This window comes from Rhinoderma darwinii, chromosome 4, assembly GCF_050947455.1.
Source record: "Rhinoderma darwinii isolate aRhiDar2 chromosome 4, aRhiDar2.hap1, whole genome shotgun sequence".
NCBI lineage: Eukaryota > Metazoa > Chordata > Amphibia > Anura > Rhinodermatidae > Rhinoderma > Rhinoderma darwinii.
In genome coordinates this window covers 292,793,821-292,807,981 of record NC_134690.1, presented here as the reverse complement: position 1 = coordinate 292,807,981, position 14,161 = coordinate 292,793,821, and the positions used below count along the sequence as shown (strand labels likewise).

At 42.1% G+C, this 14,161-nt stretch overlaps 17 non-coding genes across 17 annotated transcripts; all 17 read right to left on the bottom strand.

The window, feature by feature from the left end:
• Positions 1–1,060: 1,060 nt before the first annotated feature.
• Positions 1,061–1,132, bottom strand: TRNAP-UGG (transfer RNA proline (anticodon UGG)). Its single transcript has one exon. It is a non-coding gene; the product is annotated as a tRNA-Pro (tRNA).
• Positions 1,133–1,946: 814 nt separating this feature from the next.
• TRNAT-UGU (transfer RNA threonine (anticodon UGU)) lies at positions 1,947–2,018 on the bottom strand. The gene has a single exon. It is a non-coding gene; the product is annotated as a tRNA-Thr (tRNA).
• Positions 2,019–2,800: 782 nt separating this feature from the next.
• Positions 2,801–2,872, bottom strand: TRNAP-UGG (transfer RNA proline (anticodon UGG)). The gene has a single exon. It is a non-coding gene; the product is annotated as a tRNA-Pro (tRNA).
• Positions 2,873–3,433: 561 nt separating this feature from the next.
• Positions 3,434–3,505, bottom strand: TRNAP-UGG (transfer RNA proline (anticodon UGG)). Its single transcript has one exon. It is a non-coding gene; the product is annotated as a tRNA-Pro (tRNA).
• A 561-nt stretch (positions 3,506–4,066) lies between these two features.
• On the bottom strand, positions 4,067–4,138 carry TRNAP-UGG (transfer RNA proline (anticodon UGG)). The gene has a single exon. It is a non-coding gene; the product is annotated as a tRNA-Pro (tRNA).
• Positions 4,139–4,388: 250 nt separating this feature from the next.
• TRNAP-UGG (transfer RNA proline (anticodon UGG)) lies at positions 4,389–4,460 on the bottom strand. The gene has a single exon. It is a non-coding gene; the product is annotated as a tRNA-Pro (tRNA).
• A 561-nt stretch (positions 4,461–5,021) lies between these two features.
• TRNAP-UGG (transfer RNA proline (anticodon UGG)) lies at positions 5,022–5,093 on the bottom strand. Its single transcript has one exon. It is a non-coding gene; the product is annotated as a tRNA-Pro (tRNA).
• A 561-nt stretch (positions 5,094–5,654) lies between these two features.
• TRNAP-UGG (transfer RNA proline (anticodon UGG)) lies at positions 5,655–5,726 on the bottom strand. Its single transcript has one exon. It is a non-coding gene; the product is annotated as a tRNA-Pro (tRNA).
• Positions 5,727–5,976: 250 nt separating this feature from the next.
• On the bottom strand, positions 5,977–6,048 carry TRNAP-UGG (transfer RNA proline (anticodon UGG)). Its single transcript has one exon. It is a non-coding gene; the product is annotated as a tRNA-Pro (tRNA).
• A 561-nt stretch (positions 6,049–6,609) lies between these two features.
• TRNAP-UGG (transfer RNA proline (anticodon UGG)) lies at positions 6,610–6,681 on the bottom strand. The gene has a single exon. It is a non-coding gene; the product is annotated as a tRNA-Pro (tRNA).
• A 561-nt stretch (positions 6,682–7,242) lies between these two features.
• TRNAP-UGG (transfer RNA proline (anticodon UGG)) lies at positions 7,243–7,314 on the bottom strand. The gene has a single exon. It is a non-coding gene; the product is annotated as a tRNA-Pro (tRNA).
• Positions 7,315–8,186: 872 nt separating this feature from the next.
• Positions 8,187–8,258, bottom strand: TRNAP-UGG (transfer RNA proline (anticodon UGG)). Its single transcript has one exon. It is a non-coding gene; the product is annotated as a tRNA-Pro (tRNA).
• Positions 8,259–8,819: 561 nt separating this feature from the next.
• On the bottom strand, positions 8,820–8,891 carry TRNAP-UGG (transfer RNA proline (anticodon UGG)). The gene has a single exon. It is a non-coding gene; the product is annotated as a tRNA-Pro (tRNA).
• Positions 8,892–9,452: 561 nt separating this feature from the next.
• TRNAP-UGG (transfer RNA proline (anticodon UGG)) lies at positions 9,453–9,524 on the bottom strand. Its single transcript has one exon. It is a non-coding gene; the product is annotated as a tRNA-Pro (tRNA).
• A 1,797-nt stretch (positions 9,525–11,321) lies between these two features.
• Positions 11,322–11,393, bottom strand: TRNAP-UGG (transfer RNA proline (anticodon UGG)). Its single transcript has one exon. It is a non-coding gene; the product is annotated as a tRNA-Pro (tRNA).
• Positions 11,394–12,573: 1,180 nt separating this feature from the next.
• On the bottom strand, positions 12,574–12,645 carry TRNAP-UGG (transfer RNA proline (anticodon UGG)). The gene has a single exon. It is a non-coding gene; the product is annotated as a tRNA-Pro (tRNA).
• Positions 12,646–13,822: 1,177 nt separating this feature from the next.
• On the bottom strand, positions 13,823–13,894 carry TRNAP-UGG (transfer RNA proline (anticodon UGG)). Its single transcript has one exon. It is a non-coding gene; the product is annotated as a tRNA-Pro (tRNA).
• Between the last annotated feature and the right edge of the window lie 267 nt (positions 13,895–14,161).

Sequence of the window (14,161 nt, the reverse complement as noted above, 5' to 3'; positions counted from 1 at the left end):
GGCGTTCATGCCCTTCTTGGTGAGGTTAGAGATAGGAGATGTCAGTGAGGAGAAGTTTGGGATGAACTGTCTGTAAAAATTGGCGAATCCCAGAAAGCACTGTATGGCCCTCAAGCCTTGAGGGCGTGGTCATTCCAGGACGGACTTTACCTTTTCAGGATCCATGTTGAGATCTTGATTCGAGACGATGTAGCCCAGGAAGGGTAGAGCATCTTTCTCAAACACGCACTTCTCCAACTTGGCGTACAAGCGATTCTCCCTTAACTGCAGCAAAACTTGACGGACGTGTCTCTGATGAGTCATAGGATCTGGAGAAAAAATCAAGATGGCATCAAGATAGACTACTACACAAACATAAGATGTCACGCAAGATGTCATTAATGAACTCCTGGAAGACCGCGGGAGCATTGCACAGGCCGAAGGGCATTACTAGATATTTATATTGTCTGTCACGGGTGTTAAATGCAGTCTTCCATTCGACACCCCGGCGAATCCAGATTAGGTTGTAAGCCACACGCAGGTCTAGTTTGGAAAAAATCTTGGCACCACGTTTACGATCAAACAGTTCTGAGATCAGTGGCAACGGATACTTATTTTTCACCGTGATCTGGTTGAGACCCCGGTAGTCAATACAAGGATGCAGGGAACCGTATGAAGCCTCTCTCCAAGTTCTCTTTAACGTAGGAGGACATGGACAGAGTCTCTGGCAAGGAGAGAGGATATACCCTACCACGGGGGAAGGAATGCACCACGAATCCGCTTGATAGGACAGTCATACGCCCGGAGTGGGGGCAGCGTCTCTGCCTACCTCTTGCTGAAGACGTCCGAAAATGCAGCATAATGACCAGGCAATCCTGCCAATGACTGAGGCAGAGGAGGCTGAGCCGAACTAACCTGTACCAGGCAACGGTTGTGACACTCGGGACCAACTGTAATGTTTTTTAAAAGCATGTTTCTCGAGCAACAATGCATCGTCCAGTAATTAGTACACCTCTTAAGAGTCTTACTTCTTACGTTTTTAAACTTATCGGTTCTTGAGGAACACCTCTTTCAAAAGCATGGGCTCGTCCAGGATTTGAACCCAGGACCTCTCGCACCCAAAGCGAGAATCATACCCCTAGACTAACGAGCCAACAGATGGCACCTATTTGAGAAAGTCCCCACATCCAAGGCAGTTTTGTGGGTATTTTACATAAGACATTTTTGTATTATTCTCAGAGATCTACTTGTAAAGTTTTTTAAAACCATGTTTCTCGAGCAACAATGCATCGTCCAGTAATTAGTACACCTCTTAAGAGTCTTACTTTTTACGTTTTTAAACTTATCGGTTCTTGAGGAACACCTCTTTCAAAAGCATGGGCTCGTCCGCGATTTGAACCCTGGACCTCTCGCACACAAAGCGAGAATCATAACCCTAGACTAACGAGCCGACAGATGGCACCTATTTGAGAAAGTCCTCACATCCAAGGCAGTTTTGTGGGTATTTTCCATAAGACATTTTTGTATTTTTCTCAGAGATCTACTTGTAAAGTTTTTTAAAACCATGTTTTTCGAGCAACAATGCATCGTCCAGTAATTAGTACACCTCTTAAGAGTCTTACTTCTTACGTTTTTAAACTTATCGGTTCTTGAGGAACACCTCTTTCAAAAGCATGGGCTCGTCCAGGATTTGAACCCAGGACCTTTCGTACCCAAAGCGAGAATCATACCCCTAGACCAACGAGCCAACAGACGGCACATGTTTGAGAAAGTCCTCACATCCAAGGCAGTTTTGTGGGTATTTTACATAAGACATTTTTGTATTTTTCTCAGAGATCTACTTGTATAGTTTTTTTAATACCATGTTTCTCGAACAACAATGCATCGTCCAGCAATTAAGAGTCTTAAGAGTCTTACTTCTTATGTTTTTAACCTTATCGGTTCTTGAACAACTCTTTCAAAAGCATGGACTCGTCCGGGACTTGAACCCGGAAACTCTCGCACACAAAGCGAGAATCATACCCCTAGACTAACGAGCCAACATATGTAAACTATTTGAGAAAGACCTCACATCCAAGGCAGTTTTGTGGGTATTTTACATAAGACATTTTTGTATTTTTCTCAGAGATCGAAGTTTTTTAAAACCATGTTTCTCGAGCTGCATCGTCCAGTTATTAGTACACCTCTTAAGATAGTCCAGGATTTGAACCCGGGACCTCTCACACCCAAAGCGAGAATCATACCCGTAGACCAACGAGCCAACAGACGGCACCTTTTTGAGAAAGCTTTGCCGCACCCTAAGTGAGCCTTTAAAGTCCTCACATCCAAGGCAGCTTTGTGGGTATTTTACATAAGACATTTTTGTATTTTTCTCAGAGATCTACTTGTAAAGTTTTTTAAAACCTTGTTTCTCGAGCAACTCTGCATCGTCCAGTAATTAGTACACCTCTTAAGAATCTTACTTCTTACGTTTTTAAACTTATCGGTTCTTGAGGAACACCTCTTTCAAAAGCATGGGCTCGTCCGGGATTTGAACCCAAAGCGAGAATCATACCCCTAGAGCAACGAGCCAACAGACGGCACCTTTTTGAGAAAGCTTTGCCGCACCCTAAGTGAGCCTTTAAAGTCCTCACATCCAAGACAGTTTTGTGGGTATTTTACATAAGACATTTTTGTATTTTTCTCAGAGATCTACTTGTAAAGTTTTTTAAAACCATGTTTCTCGAGCTGCATCGTCCAGTAATTAGTACACCTCTTAAGAGTCTTACTTCTTACGTTTTTAAACTTAGCGGTTCTTGAGGAACACCTCTTTCAAAAGCATGGGCTCGTCCGGGATTTGAACCCGGGACCTCTCGCACCCAAAGCGAGAATCATACCCCTAGACCAACGAGCCAACAGACGGCACCTTTTTGAGAAAGCTTTGCCGCACCCTAAGTGAGCCTTTAAAGTCCTCACATCCAAGGCAGTTTTGTGGGTATTTTACATAAGACATTTTTGTATTTTTCTCAGAGATCTACTTGTAAAGTTTTTTAAAACCTTGTTTCTCGAGCAACTCTGCATCGTCCAGTAATTAGTACACCTCTTAAGAGTCTTACTTCTTACGTTTTTAAACTTATCGGTTCTTGAGGAACACCTCTTTCAAAAGCAAGGGCTCGTCCGGGATTTGAACCCAAAGCGAGAATCATACCCCTAGAGCAACGAGCCAACAGACGGCACCTTTTTGAGAAAGCTTTGCCGCACCCTAAGTGAGCCTTTAAAGTCCTCACATCCAAGACAGTTTTGTGGGTATTTTACATAAGACATTTTTGTATTTTTCTCAGAGATCTACTTGTAAAGTTTTTTAAAACCATGTTTCTCGAGCTGCATCGTCCAGTAATTAGTACACCTCTTAAGAGTCTTACTTCTTACGTTTTTAAACTTATCGGTTCTTGAGGAACACCTCTTTCAAAAGCATGGGCTCGTCCGGGATTTGAACCCGGGACCTCTCGCACCCAAAGCGAGAATCATACCCCTAGACAAACGAGCCAACAGACGACACCTTTTTGAGAAAGCTTTGCCGCACCCTAAGTGAGCCTTTAAAGTCCTCACATCCAAGGCAGTTTTGTGGGTATTTTACATAAGACATTTTTGTATTTTTCTCAGAGATCTACTTGTAAAGTTTTTTAAAACCTTGTTTCTCGAGCAACTCTGCATCGTCCAGTAATTACTACACCTCTTAAGAGTCTTACTTCTTACGTTTTTAAACTTATCGGTTCTTGAGGAACACCTCTTTCAAAAGCAAGGGCTCGTCCGGGATTTGAACCCAAAGCGAGAATCATACCCCTAGAGCAACGAGCCAACAGACGGCACCTTTTTGAGAAAGCTTTGCCGCACCCTAAGTGAGCCTTTAAAGTCCTCACATCCAAGGCAGTTTTGTGGGTATTTTACATAAGACATTTTTGTATTTTTCTCAGAGATCTACTTGTAAAGTTTTTTAAAACCATGTTTCTCGAGCTGCATCGTCCAGTAATTAGTACACCTCTTAAGAGTCTTACTTCTTACGTTTTTAAACTTAGCGGTTCTTGAGGAACACCTCTTTCAAAAGCATGGGCTTGTCCGGGATTTGAACCCGGGACCTCTCGCACCCAAAGCGAGAATCATACCCCTAGACCAACGAGCCAACAGACGGCACCTTTTTGAGAAAGCTTTGCCGCACCCTAAGTGAGCCTTTAAAGTCCTCACATCCAAGGCAGTTTTGTGGGTATTTTACATAAGACATTTTTGTATTTTTCTCAGAGATCTACTTGTAAAGTTTTTTAAAACCATGTTTCTCGAGCTGCATCGTCCAGTAATTAGTACACCTCTTAAGAGTCTCACTTCTTACGTTTTTAAACTTATCGGTTCTTGAGGAACACCTCTTTCAAAAGCCTGGGCTCGTCCGGGATTTGAACCCGGGACCTCTCGCACCCAAAGCGAGAATCATACCCCTAGACAAACGAGCCAACAGACGACACCTTTTTGAGAAAGCTTTGCCGCACCCTAAGTGAGCCTTTAAAGTCCTCACATCCAAGGCAGTTTTGTGGGTATTTTACATAAGACATTTTTGTATTTTTCTCAGAGATCTACTTGTAAAGTTTTTTAAAACCTTGTTTCTCGAGCAACTCTGCATCGTCCAGTAATTACTACACCTCTTAAGAGTCTTACTTCTTACGTTTTTAAACTTATCGGTTCTTGAGGAACACCTCTTTCAAAAGCAAGGGCTCGTCCGGGATTTGAACCCAAAGCGAGAATCATACCCCTAGAGCAACGAGCCAACAGACGGCACCTTTGTGAGAAAGCTTTGCCGCACCCTAAGTGAGCCTTTAAAGTCCTCACATCCAAGACAGTTTTGTGGGTATTTTACATAAGACATTTTTGTATTTTTCTCAGAGATCTACTTGTAAAGTTTTTTAAAACCATGTTTCTCGAGCTGCATCGTCCAGTAATTAGTACACCTCTTAAGAGTCTTACTTCTTACGTTTTTAAACTTAGCGGTTCTTGAGGAACACCTCTTTCAAAAGCATGGGCTCGTCCGGGATTTGAACCCGGGACCTCTCGCACCCAAAGCGAGAATCATACCCCTAGACAAACGAGCCAACAGACGACACCTTTTTGAGAAAGCTTTGCCGCACCCTAAGTGAGCCTTTAAAGTCCTCACATCCAAGGCAGTTTTGTGGGTATTTTACATAAGACATTTTTGTATTTTTCTCAGAGATCTACTTGTAAAGTTTTTTAAAACCTTGTTTCTCGAGCAACTCTGCATCGTCCAGTAATTACTACACCTCTTAAGAGTCTTACTTCTTACGTTTTTAAACTTATCGGTTCTTGAGGAACACCTCTTTCAAAAGCAAGGGCTCGTCCGGGATTTGAACCCAAAGCGAGAATCATACCCCTAGAGCAACGAGCCAACAGACGGCACCTTTTTGAGAAAGCTTTGCCGCACCCTAAGTGAGCCTTTAAAGTCCTCACATCCAAGGCAGTTTTGTGGGTATTTTACATAAGACATTTTTGTATTTTTCTCAGAGATCTACTTGTAAAGTTTTTTAAAACCATGTTTCTCGAGCTGCATCGTCCAGTAATTAGTACACCTCTTAAGAGTCTTACTTCTTACGTTTTTAAACTTAGCGGTTCTTGAGGAACACCTCTTTCAAAAGCATGGGCTTGTCCGGGATTTGAACCCGGGACCTCTCGCACCCAAAGCGAGAATCATACCCCTAGACCAACGAGCCAACAGACGGCACCTTTTTGAGAAAGCTTTGCCGCACCCTAAGTGAGCCTTTAAAGTCCTCACATCCAAGGCAGTTTTGTGGGTATTTTACATAAGACATTTTTGTATTTTTCTCAGAGATCTACTTGTAAAGTTTTTTAAAACCATGTTTCTCGAGCTGCATCGTCCAGTAATTAGTACACCTCTTAAGAGTCTCACTTCTTACGTTTTTAAACTTATCGGTTCTTGAGGAACACCTCTTTCAAAAGCCTGGGCTCGTCCGGGATTTGAACCCGGGACCTCTCGCACCCAAAGCGAGAATCATACCCCTAGACAAACGAGCCAACAGACGACACCTTTTTGAGAAAGCTTTGCCGCACCCTAAGTGAGCCTTTAAAGTCCTCACATCCAAGGCAGTTTTGTGGGTATTTTACATAAGACATTTTTGTATTTTTCTCAGAGATCTACTTGTAAAGTTTTTTAAAACCTTGTTTCTCGAGCAACTCTGCATCGTCCAGTAATTACTACACCTCTTAAGAGTCTTACTTCTTACGTTTTTAAACTTATCGGTTCTTGAGGAACACCTCTTTCAAAAGCAAGGGCTCGTCCGGGATTTGAACCCAAAGCGAGAATCATACCCCTAGAGCAACGAGCCAACAGACGGCACCTTTTTGAGAAAGCTTTGCCGCACCCTAAGTGAGCCTTTAAAGTCCTCACATCCAAGACAGTTTTGTGGGTATTTTACATAAGACATTTTTGTATTTTTCTCAGAGATCTACTTGTAAAGTTTTTTAAAACCATGTTTCTCGAGCTGCATCGTCCAGTAATTAGTACACCTCTTAAGAGTCTTACTTCTTACGTTTTTAAACTTAGCGGTTCTTGAGGAACACCTCTTTCAAAAGCATGGGCTCGTCTGGGATTTGAACCCGGGACCTCTCGCACCCAAAGCGAGAATCATACCCCTAGACAAACGAGCCAACAGACGACACCTTTTTGAGAAAGCTTTGCCGCACCCTAAGTGAGCCTTTAAAGTCCTCACATCCAAGGCAGTTTTGTGGGTATTTTACATAAGACATTTTTGTATTTTTCTCAGAGATCTACTTGTAAAGTTTTTTAAAACCTTGTTTCTCGAGCAACTCTGCATCGTCCAGTAATTACTACACCTCTTAAGAGTCTTACTTCTTACGTTTTTAAACTTATCGGTTCTTGAGGAACACCTCTTTCAAAAGCAAGGGCTCGTCCGGGATTTGAACCCAAAGCGAGAATCATACCCCTAGAGCAACGAGCCAACAGACGGCACCTTTTTGAGAAAGCTTTGCCGCACCCTAAGTGAGCCTTTAAAGTCCTCACATCCAAGGCAGTTTTGTGGGTATTTTACATAAGACATTTTTGTATTTTTCTCAGAGATCTACTTGTAAAGTTTTTTAAAACCATGTTTCTCGAGCTGCATCGTCCAGTAATTAGTACACCTCTTAAGAGTCTTACTTCTTACGTTTTTAAACTTAGCGGTTCTTGAGGAACACCTCTTTCAAAAGCATGGGCTCGTCCGGGATTTGAACCCGGGACCTCTCGCACCCAAAGCGAGAATCATACCCCTAGACCAACGAGCCAACAGACGGCACCTTTTTGAGAAAGCTTTGCCGCACCCTAAGTGAGCCTTTAAAGTCCTCACATCCAAGGCAGTTTTGTGGGTATTTTACATAAGACATTTTTGTATTTTTCTCAGAGATCTACTTGTAAAGTTTTTTAAAACCTTGTTTCTCGAGCAACTCTGCATCGTCCAGTAATTAGTACACCTCTTAAGAGTCTTACTTCTTACGTTTTTAAACTTATCGGTTCTTGAGGAACACCTCTTTCAAAAGCAAGGGCTCGTCCGGGATTTGAACCCAAAGCGAGAATCATACCCCTAGAGCAACGAGCCAACAGACGGCACCTTTTTGAGAAAGCTTTGCCGCACCCTAAGTGAGCCTTTAAAGTCCTCACATCCAAGGCAGTTTTGTGGGTATTTTACATAAGACATTTTTGTATTTTTCTCAGAGATCTACTTGTAAAGTTTTTTAAAACCTTGTTTCTCGAGCAACTCTGCATCGTCCAGTAATTAGTACACCTCTTAAGAGTCTTACTTCTTACGTTTTTAAACTTATCGGTTCTTGAGGAACACCTCTTTCAAAAGCAAGGGCTCGTCCGGGATTTGAACCCAAAGCGAGAATCATACCCCTAGAGCAACGAGCCAACAGACGGCACCTTTTTGAGAAAGCTTTGCCGCACCCTAAGTGAGCCTTTAAAGTCCTCACATCCAAGACAGTTTTGTGGGTATTTTACATAAGACATTTTTGTATTTTTCTCAGAGATCTACTTGTAAAGTTTTTTAAAACCATGTTTCTCGAGCTGCATCGTCCAGTAATTAGTACACCTCTTAAGAGTCTTACTTCTTACGTTTTTAAACTTATCGGTTCTTGAGGAACACCTCTTTCAAAAGCATGGGCTCGTCCGGGATTTGAACCCGGGACCTCTCGCACCCAAAGCGAGAATCATACCCCTAGACAAACGAGCCAACAGACGACACCTTTTTGAGAAAGCTTTGCCGCACCCTAAGTGAGCCTTTAAAGTCCTCACATCCAAGGCAGTTTTGTGGGTATTTTACATAAGACATTTTTGTATTTTTCTCAGAGATCTACTTGTAAAGTTTTTTAAAACCTTGTTTCTCGAGCAACTCTGCATCGTCCAGTAATTACTACACCTCTTAAGAGTCTTACTTCTTACGTTTTTAAACTTATCGGTTCTTGAGGAACACCTCTTTCAAAAGCAAGGGCTCGTCCGGGATTTGAACCCAAAGCGAGAATCATACCCCTAGAGCAACGAGCCAACAGACGGCACCTTTTTGAGAAAGCTTTGCCGCACCCTAAGTGAGCCTTTAAAGTCCTCACATCCAAGGCAGTTTTGTGGGTATTTTACATAAGACATTTTTGTATTTTTCTCAGAGATCTACTTGTAAAGTTTTTTAAAACCATGTTTCTCGAGCTGCATCGTCCAGTAATTAGTACACCTCTTAAGAGTCTCACTTCTTACGTTTTTAAACTTATCGGTTCTTGAGGAACACCTCTTTCAAAAGCCTGGGCTCGTCCGGGATTTGAACCCGGGACCTCTCGCACCCAAAGCGAGAATCATACCCCTAGACAAACGAGCCAACAGACGACACCTTTTTGAGAAAGCTTTGCCGCACCCTAAGTGAGCCTTTAAAGTCCTCACATCCAAGGCAGTTTTGTGGGTATTTTACATAAGACATTTTTGTATTTTTCTCAGAGATCTACTTGTAAAGTTTTTTAAAACCTTGTTTCTCGAGCAACTCTGCATCGTCCAGTAATTACTACACCTCTTAAGAGTCTTACTTCTTACGTTTTTAAACTTATCGGTTCTTGAGGAACACCTCTTTCAAAAGCAAGGGCTCGTCCGGGATTTGAACCCAAAGCAAGAATCATACCCCTAGACCAACGAGCCAACAGACGGCACCTTTTTGAGAAAGCTTTGCCGCACCCTAAGTGAGCCTTTAAAGTCCTCACATCCAAGGCAGTTTTGTGGGTATTTTACATAAGACATTTTTGTATTTTTCTCAGAGATCTACTTGTAAAGTTTTTTAAAACCATGTTTCTCGAGCTGCATCGTCCAGTAATTAGTACACCTCTTAAGAGTCTTACTTCTTACGTTTTTAAACTTAGCGGTTCTTGAGGAACACCTCTTTCAAAAGCATGGGCTCGTCCGGGATTTGAACCCGGGACCTCTCGCACCCAAAGCGAGAATCATACCCCTAGACCAACGAGCCAACAGACGGCACCTTTTTGAGAAAGCTTTGCCGCACCCTAAGTGAGCCTTTAAAGTCCTCACATCCAAGGCAGTTTTGTGGGTATTTTACATAAGACATTTTTGTATTTTTCTCAGAGATCTACTTGTAAAGTTTTTTTAAAACCTTGTTTCTCGAGCAACTCTGCATCGTCCAGTAATTAGTACACCTCTTAAGAGTCTTACTTCTTACGTTTTTAAACTTATCGGTTCTTGAGGAACACCTCTTTCAAAAGCATGGGCTCGTCCGGGATTTGAACCCAAAGCGAGAATCATACCCCTAGACCAACGAGCCAACAGACGGCACCTTTTTGAGAAAGCTTTGCCGCACCCTAAGTGAGCCTTTAAAGTCCTCACATCCAAGGCAGTTTTGTGGGTATTTTACATAAGACATTTTTGTATTTTTCTCAGAGATCTACTTGTAAAGTTTTTTTAAAACCTTGTTTCTCGAGCAACTCTGCATCGTCCAGTAATTAGTACACCTCTTAAGAGTCTTACTTCTTACGTTTTTAAACTTATCGGTTCTTGAGGAACACCTCTTTCAAAAGCATGGGCTCGTCCGGGATTTGAACCCAAAGCGAGAATCATACCCCTAGACCAACGAGCCAACAGACGGCACCTTTTTGAGAAAGCTTTGCCGCACCCTAAGTGAGCCTTTAAAGTCCTCACATCCAAGGCAGTTTTGTGGGTATTTTACATAAGACATTTTTGTATTTTTCTCAGAGATCTACTTGTAAAGTTTTTTAAAACCATGTTTCTCAAGCTGCATCGTCCAGTAATTAGTACACCTCTTAAGAGTCTTACTTCTTACGTTTTTAAACTTATCGGTTCTTGAGGAACACCTCTTTCAAAAGCATGGGCTCGTCCGGGATTTGAACCCAAAGCGAGAATCATACCCCTAGACCAACGAGCCAACAGACGGCACCTTTTTGAGAAAGCTTTGCCGAACCCTAAGTGAGCCTTTAAAGTCCTCACATCCAAGGCAGTTTTGTGGGTATTTTACATAAGACATTTTTGTATTTTTCTCAGAGATCTACTTGTAAAGTTTTTTAAAACCATGTTTCTCGAGCTGCATCGTCCAGTAATTAGTACACCTCTTAAGAGTCTTACTTCTTACGTTTTTAAACTTATCGGTTCTTGAGGAACACCTCTTTCAAAAGCAAGGGCTCGTCCGGGATTTGAACCCAAAGCGAGAATCATACCCCTAGAACAACGAGCCAACAGACGGCACCTTTTTGAGAAAGCTTTGCCGCACCCTAAGTGAGCCTTTAAAGTCCTCACATCCAAGGCAGTTTTTTGGGTATTTTACATAAGACATTTTTGTATTTTTCTCAGAGATCTACTTGTAAAGTTTTTTAAAACCTTGTTTCTCGAGCAACTCTGCATCGTCCAGTAATTAGTACACCTCTTAAGAGTCTTACTTCTTACGTTTTTAAACTTATCGGTTCTTGAGGAACACCTCTTTCAAAAGCATGGGCTCGTCCGGGATTTGAACCCAAAGCGAGAATCATACCCCTAGAGCAACGAGCCAACAGACGGCACCTTTTTGAGAAAGCTTTGCCGCACCCTAAGTGAGCCTTTAAAGTCCTCACATCCAAGGCAGTTTTGTGGGTATTTTACATAAGACATTTTTGTATTTTTCTCAGAGATCTACTTGTAAAGTTTTTTAAAACCATGTTTCTCGAGCTGCATCGTCCAGTAATTAGTACACCTCTTAAGAGTCTTACTTCTTACGTTTTTAAACTTAGCGGTTCTTGAGGAACACCTCTTTCAAAAGCATGGGCTCGTCTGGGATTTGAACCCGGGACCTCTCGCACCCAAAGCGAGAATCATACCCCTAGACCAACGAGCCAACAGACGGCACCTTTTTGAGAAAGCTTTGCCGCACCCTAAGTGAGCCTTTAAAGTCCTCACATCCAAGGCAGTTTTGTGGGTATTTTACATAAGAAATTTTTGTATTTTTCTCAGAGATCTACTTGTAAAGTTTTTTTTAAAACCTTGTTTCTCGAGCAACTCTGCATCGTCCAGTAATTAGTACACCTCTTAAGAGTCTTACTTCTTACGTTTTTAAACTTATCGGTTCTTGAGGAACACCTCTTTCAAAAGCATGGGCTCGTCCGGGATTTGAACCCAAAGCGAGAATCATACCCCTAGACCAACGAGCCAACAGACGGCACCTTTTTGAGAAAGCTTTGCCGAACCCTAAGTGAGCCTTTAAAGTCCTCACATCCAAGGCAGTTTTGTGGGTATTTTACATAAGACATTTTTGTATTTTTCTCAGAGATCTACTTGTAAAGTTTTTTAAAACCATGTTTCTCGAGCTGCATCGTCCAGTAATTAGTACACCTCTTAAGAGTCTTACTTCTTACGTTTTTAAACTTATCGGTTCTTGAGGAACACCTCTTTCAAAAGCAAGGGCTCGTCCGGGATTTGAACCCAAAGCGAGAATCATACCCCTAGAGCAACGAGCCAACAGACGGCACCTTTTTGAGAAAGCTTTGCCGCACCCTAAGTGAGCCTTTAAAGTCCTCACATCCAAGGCAGTTTTTTGGGTATTTTACATAAGACATTTTTGTATTTTTCTCAGAGATCTACTTGTAAAGTTTTTTAAAACCTTGTTTCTCGAGCAACTCTGCATCGTCCAGTAATTAGTACACCTCTTAAGAGTCTTACTTCTTACGTTTTTAAACTTATCGGTTCTTGAGGAACACCTCTTTCAAAAGCATGGGCTCGTCCGGGATTTGAACCCAAAGCGAGAATCATACCCCTAGAGCAACGAGCCAACAGACGGCACCTTTTTGAGAAAGCTTTGCCGCACCCTAAGTGAGCCTTTAAAGTCCTCACATCCAAGACAGTTTTGTGGGTATTTTACATAAGACATTTTTGTATTTTTCTCAGAGATCTACTTGTAAAGTTTTTTAAAACCATGTTTCTCGAGCTGCATCGTCCAGTAATTAGTACACCTCTTAAGAGTCTTACTTCTTACGTTTTTAAACTTAGTGGTTCTTGAGGAACACCTCTTTCAAAAGCATGGGCTCGTCCGGGATTTGAACCCGGGACCTCTCGCACCCAAAGCGAGAATCATACCCCTAGACCAACGAGCCAACAGACGACACCTTTTTGAGAAAGCTTTGCCGCACCCTATGTGAGCCTTTAAAGTCCTCACATCCAAGGCAGCTTTGTGGGTATTTTACATAAGACATTTTTGTATTTTTCTCAGAGATCTACTTGTAAAGTTTTTTAAAACCTTGTTTCTCGAGCAACTCTGCATCGTCCAGTAATTAGTACACCTCTTAAGAGTCTTACTTCTTACGTTTTTAAACTTATCGGTTCTTGAGGAACACCTCTTTCAAAGCAAGGGCTCGTCCGGGATTTGAACCCAAAGCGAGAATCATACCCCTAGAGCAACGAGCCAACAGACGGCACCTTTTTGAGAAAGCTTTGCCGAACCCTAAGTGAGCCTTTAAAGTCCTCACATCCAAGGCAGTTTTGTGGGTATTTTACATAAGACATTTTTGTATTTTTCTCAGAGATCTACTTGTAAAGTTTTTTAAAACCATGTTTCTCGAGCTGCATCGTCCAGTAATTAGTACACCTCTTAAGAGTCTTACTTCTTATGTTTTTAAACTTATCGGTTCTTGAGGAACACCTCTTTCAAAAGCAAGGGCTCGTCCGGGATTTGAACCCAAAGCGAGAATCATACCCCTAGAGCAACGAGCCAACAGACGGCACCTTTTTGAGAAAGCTTTGCCGCACCCTAAGTGAGCCTTTAAAGTCCTCACATCCAAGGCAGTTTTTTGGGTATTTTACATAAGACATTTTTGTATTTTTCTCAGAGATCTACTTGTAAAGTTTTTTAAAACCTTGTTTCTCGAGCAACTCTGCATCGTCCAGTAATTAGTACACCTCTTAAGAGTCTTACTTCTTACGTTTTTAAACTTATCGGTTCTTGAGGAACACCTCTTTCAAAAGCATGGGCTCGTCCGGGATTTGAACCCAAAGCGAGAATCATACCCCTAGAGCAACGAGCCAACAGACGGCACCTTTTTGAGAAAGCTTTGCCGCACCCTAAGTGAGCCTTTAAAGTCCTCACATCCAAGGCAGCTTTGTGGGTATTTTACATAAGACATTTTTGTATTTTTCTCAGAGATCTACTTGTAAAGTTTTTTAAAACCATGTTTCTCGAGCTGCATCGTCCAGTAATTAGTACACCTCTTAAGAGTCTTACTTCTTACGTTTTTAAACTTAGTGGTTCTTGAGGAACACCTCTTTCAAAAGCATGGGCTCGTCTGGGATTTGAACCCGGGACCTCTCGCACCCAAAGCGAGAATCATACCCCTAGACGAACGAGCCAACAGACGGCACCTTTATGAGAAAGCTTTGCCGCACCCTATGTGAGCCTTTAAAGTCCTCACATCCAAGGCAGCTTTGTGGGTATTTTACATAAGACATTTTTGTATTTTTCTCAGAGATCGAAGTTTTTTAAAACCATGTTTCTCGAGCTGCATCGTCCAGTAATTAGTACACCTCTTAAGATAGTCCAGGATTTGAACCCGGGACCTCTCACACCCAAAGCGAGAATCATACCCGTAGACCAACGAGCCAACAGACGGCACCTCT